The 9,679-nt window shown below is 34.8% G+C and overlaps 1 non-coding gene across 1 annotated transcript; it reads left to right on the top strand.

Moving 5' to 3' along the window:
* Nucleotides 1-319: 319 nt before the first annotated feature.
* On the top strand, nucleotides 320-426 carry LOC141688593 (small nucleolar RNA R71). Its single transcript, XR_012562027.1, has one exon. It is a non-coding gene; the product is annotated as a small nucleolar RNA R71 (small nucleolar RNA).
* Nucleotides 427-9,679: the final 9,253 nt, after the last annotated feature.

Below are 9,679 nucleotides of genomic sequence, written 5' to 3'. Positions count from 1 at the left end.
AAATCTTCTAATCATGTAATCTTCTTGTCATCAAAAGATACATGTATAGATTCCATGACTTTTCTTGTTCTCAGGTTGTAAACTCTGAAGGCTTTTGTAGTTAATGGATAACCACCAAAACTCCAGAATTCCTGCAGCTTTCCCTTGAGTCAGTCTCCAGAAAGGATTCTGGTACTCATTAGCAGCCATCAGTTCAATAAGTTCATAAGCTTCATCGTAGCTCTTAGCCCACAAGGCTCCTCCTGATGCTATATAAAGCATGGGCCTAAAAGTAGAACCCAATCCATTGTAGAAACAATTGATAATCATCCAATCAGGCATGCCATGGTGTGGACACTTCCTTAGCATCTCCTTATATCGATCCCAAGCCTCACACAGAGATTCTCCAGTTTGCTGTGCGAACTGGGTGAGAGCATTCCTAATTGCGGAAGTCTTCTCCATGGGGAAGAATTCAGTGAGAAACTTTTGAGCAAGATCTTCCCAAGTGGTGATAGACCCTGCTGGTAGAGAATATAACTAGCACTTAGCTTTGTCCCTCAGAGAGAATGGGAAGAGACGTAGCTTGATAGCATCTTCAGTCATATCATTGAACTTGAAAGTGTCACAGATCTCGATGAAATCCGTGATGTGCATGTTGGGGTCTTCAGTAGGAGAACCCCCAAACTGAACTGAGTTCTGTATCATCTAGATCGTGCTTGACTTGATCTTAAAAGTGTTAGCCCTGATGGCTGGTCTGATGATGCTACACTGAATGTCATTAATCTTAGGCTTAGAATAGTCCATCAAAGCCCTCAGATTTTCTTCTTGATCACCCATAGCTACTATAATTGGCTTTTCAACTTTCTCTTCTTCCTCTAACTTCTTTTCTTCCTCAGAATCTTCCCTACGAATTACCACAAGTTGTAACATCCGGGAAATATCGTGTAATTATTTGTATCAATATATGATTATTATGTGAATATTATATGAAATTTTGGTGAATTATCTGATGATTGATAATAATATTTGGATGTTTGTATATAATAAAATGTGAGTATATTAATTTTAATATGTCCAGAATAAAATATAGATAATTAAGATATTTTTCTGGTAATTTTTGGAGTGTTATATGATTTTATAAAGATTTATGAATTATTAATTATTTTCTGAATAATTATAAAATTATTTTATAAAGCCGGGAATCGTCCGACTTCAACCGTTTTTACGTTTTTACAACCCGAAACTTTCCGAAAACTCCTTCCTAACCAAATCTGGTAATTCCGAACATTTTCCATGTTTTGACTTTTTCAATCCGGATTACGGTTTGACCCATACGCGGCCCGGCGCAAAATTTTCGATACGATAATCATTTCGGTGAATCAACGAAACCCGTATTCTCGAAAGACGAGATATTATTACATTATTTTCATATAGATTGTTTTATAGAAAGCCCGGTTGGGATAATTATCCAAAACTGATATCAAATCGGATCATTATTGTAGTTACTTAGAGGCTAAGCAACTAATTTAACGATCCAAAATGATCCAAAATGAACCAATATTCCGTAAATATAAATAGCATATTTCTTATTTCATTTTATTCGTTTATTCATTTACAACCAGTAAAAAATATAGTAATTACAGAGAAAAACCCTAAAAATGATACGTTCTTGAGAATCAAACGCACGAACGAAGGCGTTACCGAACTCTGATTCAAGCGTGCGATATATCAAAACAAAGCTCTCGAAAAGTACTTTCTAAATCAATCAACCATTTTAGTGCAGAAATTAAGGTAATTTTCTTATTTATTTGTTTATATTCGAATTATTTGATAATTAAATTATGAAAATTTGTTCTTGATGTTGTTGATATGATTTGATGATTCCATCGTGTAGATAATATTTTTCTGGTCAATTCCATATATTATACTTCAAAAATAGATTTCAATAACATGTATAAATTAAGGTTTGATTCTGGACAGCTTTGAAATTAGGGTTCTTGGTTGTTCTTGAGCTCAAATTTGGGCATTTTCGATTCTGAGGTTATCAGATAAATTTGATGATATGAATAGCTTCATATTGAATTGTAGAATCGATTCATGTGTTTAGTTTTACCAAAAGATTAACAAATAATATAAATCAAAGTTTTATTTGTTTTTGTTTATTCATTTTTAATTTTAAATTTTTCAGATTTTTTACGATATTGTTAGATATATTTGTGATGTCATGTCTAATGATGATTTGTGTTTAGTTTTCAGATCTTATTTAACAGGATAAATCAGTACTTAACTGAAAATCAGTACTTATACTGAAGTCAGAACTTAAGATATCGGAACTTAAGTTATCAGGAGATATTTATCAAGAGATAATATCAGGACTTAAGGAGACTTTCAGATAAGGAAGGCGGCTGATTGAAAGGAAAGAAGATCAAGACAAACGCAAGAAGAGATATGCATGAAGAAGGAATTCTATAAAGAATAGAACACTTGGAAGAAAAGATAACTGATTGATATATTTTAGGAAGCAGAATTATATTCGATATCAATTAGAAGATTATCTTGTAACTGTGTAGTATATAAACACAGACATAGGGTTTACACTATATGTGTTATCTTAATTGAAATTATTATTCATTGTAACCCTAGCAGCTCTCGTGATAATTTGTTCATCACTGAGAGAGGACAATTCCATATTGTAACAGAGTTTATTGTGTTGAATAAAATCTGTGTTCTGTTACTTGTGTTCTTTAATTCGATTTGATTGTAGTAAACACTGTATTCAACCCCCTTCTACAGTGTGCGTGACCTAACAAGTGGTATCAGAGCAATCTGTTAACATACATACAGTTTAAGATCCAAAATCAATCATGTCTGAAGAAACACAAACTCCAACCAACCCCACCAAAACTGAAGAACCTCCAAAGACTCAAATCCATAATCGATATGAGACTAATAGGGTTCCCATACTGAAACCATCTGAATATCCCATATGGAAGGTGAGGATGTCTATGTTTCTGAAAGCTACATATCCAGAATATCTTGACAGAATCAATGAAGGACCACATAAGCCAACCAAGCTCTCTGTTGTAGTTGCAGATCAACCAGCACAGACAGTACCAAAGGAGAAAAGTGAATATACAGCTGAAGACATCTCATCTATTGCTAAGGATGCAAATGTATGACATTTGCTCTATAGTGACATTGATAATGTCATGTTAAATAGGGTAATCAACTGCAAGACTGCAAAGGAGATATGGGATGCCTTGGAAACAAGATGTCAGGAAACTGATTCAATTAAGAAGAAAAGGAGGACTATACTCACTCAAGAGTATGAGCACTTTGACTCAAAACCTGATGAGTCATTAACTGGATTATATGACAGATTTGTCAAACTCTTGAATGATCTATCACTGGTGGACAAGGAATATGAACTTGAAGATTCAAATCTTAAATTCCTGTTAGCTCTTCCAGAAAGTTGGGATTTGAAGGCCACCATAATAAGAGACAACTATGTTCTTGATGAAATTTATGGGATGCTCAAGACTCATGAACTTGAGATGAAACAAAGAAGCAAGGAATGGAAGAAAGTCAAGGACAGTTGCTCTTAAGGCTGAGGAGGATGTCCCCAAAGTAGCTGCCTCAAGAAAAGGCAAGGGAAAAGCTCTCATCACAAAGTCTGATACTGAGTCATCAAGTTCTGATAGTGATGATGACTCAGAAACTGAAAGTTTACCTGAGATGGATCCTGATGAAGAGATGATGAAGCTGTGTGCTCTTATGGTGAAAGGAATCACAAGGATTGCATACAGGAAATTCAGAAAGGGAAAGAAATTTTCCAGGAAAGGTGCAAGTTCTGATAAGAAGGGTTTCAAAAAATCTGAAGGCAAAGGAGGAAAGTCTGACAGAGGAGATTACTCAAATGTCAAATGCTACAACTATGGTGAGAAAGGTCATATATCTCCTGATTGCAAGAAAGTGAAGAGTGACAAAGGAAAGACACTTGTCACAAAGAAGAAAAGTCGGACAGACACTTCAGATTCTGAAAGTGAGGTGAACTATGCCTTAATGGCAAATATTGATAGCAGTTCTGATGCTGCTGAGTTAAAGGTACCTCAAACTACTTATGCCTTTCATACTGATGATATTATTGAGTTGAGAAGATATCTTAAAACCATGTTCATTAGTTATAGAGATCAAACTTTAACATGTGAAAGATTAACTTCTGAAAATCTTGCTTATAAAAAGAGGAATGATTATTTAGAAAAAGAGTTAGTCATGTTCCATCAAACTCAGAAAGATAGAGATGATGCCTTTTATGTTAGGGATGAAGTACTAAAAATGAATGAATCTTTAAAAACTGAGTTAGAAAAGGAAAGAGAGATTATCAGGACTTGGACTAACTCTGGCAGAACAACTCAAAATTTGTTAAGTAGTGGAAACTAGAAAGAGGGTTTAGGTTATGGAGATGATAAGAATGATAAAGGAACTGTGGAAATTGAGCCTATTACTGTTAAACAAAAGCCAAAGATAAATCTTGTTAAGTTTGTAGCTGTAAAGTCTGATATTGATAAATCAGAAGTTAAAGAGAAATTAACTTCTGACAAACCAAAACAGGATAAGCCAACTGAAGTTAACATAGGCTTAATGACAAAAAAGCAGCTTAAGCATAAGCTGAAAGATATTAAGAATGTAAACAAGGTAAAGCCACCTAGGAAAAATAGGAATGGAAAGGAAGGAGTGAATAAAATCAATGATTATAAGCCTGTTCCTAATGCTCCTAGAAAGAAATAATATAACTGTGGAAATTCTAACCATCTGGCTTCTTTTTGCAGGAAGAATAAGAGCATAAACTCCTTACCTTCAAAGTCAGGAGTTAAGAGTCAGTCTGTTAGATATAGGCCACAAAATCCTTGTTTTCATTGTGGTAGTTTATGGCATTCCATTTATACTTGTAAGGACTATCATAGTTTGTACTATGATTATTATCAAATAAAACCTTCTTTAAAGAAAGTTAGCATTATTCCTTCTAGTGTAAGTTCTGAAGCAAAGTCTGATATTGCAAATTGTGATAAGAAAACTGTTAACATAAATTCTGATACTAAATCCGCTGCAAATGTTAACAAACTTAATAAGGCCAAAGGATCCAAGCAAGTCTGGGTCCTTAAAACTAATCATTAGTGGTCTTTGTGATTGCAGGGCAACATGAAAAACATCCTAGTTCTGGACAGTGGATGCTCAAGACATTTGACTGGAAATAAAGCCCTGCTATCAGACTTTGTGGAGAAAGCTGGCCCAGGTGGTTCTTATGTAGATGGCAACATGGGAAAAACTTTGGGATATGGCAATATCAATCTTGGGAATGTCATCATTGAAAAAGTAGCTCTTGTCTCAGGACTTAAACATAATTTGCTGAGTGTTAGTCAAATCTGTGACAGAGGTTATCATGTGGATTTCTTTGAAGAATACTATGAAGTTGTAAGCAAATCTACAGGAAAAGTTGTTCTGAAAGGATACAAGCATGGTAACATTTATGAAGCCATGCTTTCAACAAGTTCTGATGGTTCTGTAATCTGTTTGTTAAGTAGAGCATCAATTAAAGAAAGCTGGAATTGGCATAAGAAACTCTCTCATTTAAATTTCAACAATATAAATGAACTAGTCAAGAAAGATCTTGTGAGAGGACTACCAAAATCAGTATTTGCTCCTGATGGCCTTTGTGATTCATGTCAGAAGGCAAAACAAAGAAAATCTTCATTCAAGAACAAGACTGAATCATCAATTCTTGAGCCTTATCACCTACTACATGGTGATCTATTTGGTTCAGTGAATGTCATGTCTATTGCAAAGAAGAAATATGCTATGGTCATAGTGGATGAGTTCACCAGATACACATGGGTGTATTTCTTGCACACAAAAAGTGAAACTGCATCTATCTTGATTGATCATGTCAAACAACTGGATAAATTGGTCAAAGACTCTATGAAAATTATAAGAAGTGATAATGGCACTGAGTTCAAGAATTTGATTATGGAAGAGTTCTGCAAAGACCATGGAATAAAGCAGGAATTCTCTGCTCCTGGAACTCCACAGCAAAATGGAGTTGTTGAAAGAAAGAATAGAACTCTTATTGAAGCTGCAAGAACTATGCTTGATGAAGCAAAGTTACCAACCTATTTTTGGGCTGAAGCTGTGCAGACTGCTTGTTTTACTCAAAATGCAACACTTATCAACAAGAATGGAAAGACACCATATGAGATGGTGAAGAAAAAGAAGCCAAATCTGAAGTATTTTCATGTATTTGGATGCAAGTGTTTTGTTCTTAAGACTCATCATGAACAGCTATCCAAATTTGATCTAAAAGCTGATGAAGGAATTTTTGTTGGATATCCACTTTCCACAAAAGCCTTCAGAGTCTACAATTTAAGAACAAAGGTTGTCATGGAATCTATCAATGTCTTTTTTGATGATAAGAAGCTGGACTTGAAGATTTCGATGATCATGATCAGCTGAGATTTGAGAATAAAGTTTTAAATTCTGATTATGTAAATCCTGACAGTCTAAATCCTGATACTACAACTTCTGATGGATTAAACTCTGATGTCATTGAAACTGTGGTAACTATGCCAAAGGAAAATACACCTGTGCAGGGGGAGCATATAGAAGATCTAACCACATCTCAAGAAGCATCAGAAGCTAGAACAGGCTCTTCAAGTTCTGATTCATCAAGTACTGATGAGCCAAGTTCTGATAATTCTGGAAACTCAAGTTCTGATAATTCTGGAAACTCAAATTCTGAAGGCTCCAACTCAGAGAGCATAATTTCAGGGGGAGAATCAGAAAATGTTGATGGAGACAACATGGATCATGGGGGAGCATCCAGTTCTAGAGATAACCTTCCATCTGCAAGGAAGTAGACTAAAGCACATACACCTGACTTGATTATTGGAGATCCTGAAGCAGGTATAAGAACTAGAACATCAACATCAAATGAATGTCTCTATCACTCTTTTCTTTCTTAGACTGAACCAAAGAAAGTGGAAGAAGCTCTTCAAGATGCTGATTGGGTGCAAGCAATGCAGGAATAGTAAAATGAATTTGAAAGAAATAAAGTCTGGACCCTAGTGCCAAGACCAAAGAACAGGTCTGTTGTTGGTACAAAGTGGGTGTTCAGAAACAAAACTGACAATGATGGCATAATTACAAGGAATAAAGCAAGGCAGGTTGCAAAATGATACTCTCAACAGGAGGGAATTGATTATGATGAAACATTTGCACCAGTTGCTAGATTGGAAGCCATAAGGATATTTTTGGCTTATGTTGCTCACAAAAAGTTTACAGTCTTTCAAATGGATGTAAAAAGTGCTTTTCTTAATGGAGAAATAGAAGAAGAAGTATATGTTGAACAACCTCCAGGTTTTGTAGATTCAAAATTTCCTCATCATGTCTACAGACTTGATAAATCACTTTATGGCCTTAAGCAAGCTCCAAGAGCATGGTATGAGATATTAGCTCAGTTTCTTCTGGAAAGTGGATTTAACAGAGGGACTATTGACAAAACATTGTTCTATCTCAACCATGGAAAGGACTTACTTTTGGTGCAGATATATGTTGATGATATCATTTTTGGTTCTACAAATGACAGACTTTGTAAAAGGTTTGCCAAGCTAATGCAGTCAAGATATCAAATGATTATGATGGGAGAACTTAGCTATTTTCTGGGCCTTCAAGTCAAGCAGAATGAAGAAGGAACTTTTATTTGTCAATCTAAGTACACCAGAAATTTTTTGAAGAAATTTGGAATACAAGATTGTTCAAGTGCATCCACTCCTATGGCCACTGCAACAAAATTGGATAAGGAAACTGGTACCTCAGTAGATATTACTGATTACAGAGGTATGATTTGCTCACTACTCTATCTAACTGCAAGTAGACCGTTATCATGTATGCTACCTGTCTTTGTGCAAGATTTCAAGCAGATCCAAGGGAACCTCACTTAACAGCTGTAAAAAAAATTTCAAGTACCTAAAGGGTACAGCTTATCTAGGATTGTGGTATCCTAGAGAATCAGACTTCAAGCTAATAGGTTACTCAGATGCAGATTTTGCAGGATGCAAAATTGACAGGAAAAGCACAAGTGGAAGTTGCCAATTACTTGGAGGCAGATTGGTTTCTTGGTTTAGCAAGAAACAAAAGTCAATTTCCACATCAACTGCAGAAGCAGAATACATTGCTGTAGGAAGCTGTTGTGCACAGATTCTTTGGATGAAGAATCAGTTACTGGATTATGGGTTAACATATTCTAAAATCCCTATTTACTGTGATAATCAAAGTGCTATTGCTATGACAGGTAATATAGTTCAACACTCAATGACAAAGCACATCAGCATTAGGTACCACTTCATAAGGGAACATGTGGATGAAGGTACAATGGAATTGCATTTTATTCCAACAGATCAACAACTTGTAAATATCTTCACAAAACCATTGTGTGAAGCTACTTTTACAAGATTAGTAAATGAACTTGGAATGGTTTCAGGTTCTTTCTCTAAATCTGCTTAGTTTCTGTTCTGATACATCAGACTTTATGATCAGTATTTACATATATTACTATCTTTGTGTATTCTGTGCTTAATTTGAAATTTTCTAAGTGTTGATTATTGTCTGATGTGAATTTCTAAACTCTGATAGTGATATGAATGTTTCTGTGACTATTCAATCCAATGAGGATAAATGTGCTAGATGCTGACCTAGTAGTCTTTAATATACTAAAGATCCCATGTATGAAGTAATTGTTTATGTGAAAATCTTTTAACACTAGCAAAATCTGATACTGAGCTTAGTTGAAGTTTACTTTGTGTATCTTATTACTATGTCAAAAACTAGAATAGTGCTTTTTATCTGTTAAGTTCTGATGTTAGTAAATCTGATGGATGTACTAAGTGCTAATAGGCCTCACTTATCAAAAGAAAAAGAAAATGAAACGAAAAGAAATAAATATCAGGTACTCCATTGAGATCTAGAGAAAAATATATGTGGAAGGGAAGACCCAAGTGCATTGCTGGTATTAAGTAATATGCATTAGAAAAGCAAAATAACATTTTCTTGGTGACTTTTCACATTCTCTAATTACTGGAGAAATACTCTGATAACAGCATAAATTCTGATAAGCAGTTGTGACTCACTTACACTGAGAAGCCACTGTAAAAAGGAAATTCAAAAGATGCATAAAATGAGCACAAAACAGTTGAGGTGGACTCATGCATGAACTCATTCTATAGTAGACTTCAAAATAATGACAGATTTTGAGCAAGGTTCATAGTTATGCCTTATTTCTAAGATGTACTGAAGTGAATCAGACTTTACTCTTTGTCTGATATTTAGCTTATTGCACACACATACACTCCATATGCATGATGAAAATTACTGTGGTGATAAATGTTGTTTTAGATGAACAGTTTAAGTGTCAGTTGCATAAATTCTGAGGACAAGTTCTGATGGAAGTTCTGATGATTAGGTTCTGATGTACCCATATCAGTATTTGTGTGAAGAATAACAGGAATAAATATTCACTTTTCGAGTAAAGGAGCCATATTCTGATGACTTTTAAATCCTGATAAGAATCAAGTTCTGATGCTGACGTGGCAGTATTTATTTACTTGGTTTATTTTTGGTCATTACTTGAACAGTCATATTTTTACAGAAT

Source organism: Apium graveolens, chromosome 9 (assembly GCF_009905375.1).
Source record: "Apium graveolens cultivar Ventura chromosome 9, ASM990537v1, whole genome shotgun sequence".
NCBI lineage: Eukaryota > Viridiplantae > Streptophyta > Magnoliopsida > Apiales > Apiaceae > Apium > Apium graveolens.
Note: the sequence above shows the minus strand (reverse complement) of the source record. Positions and strands in the feature narration are given on the sequence as shown.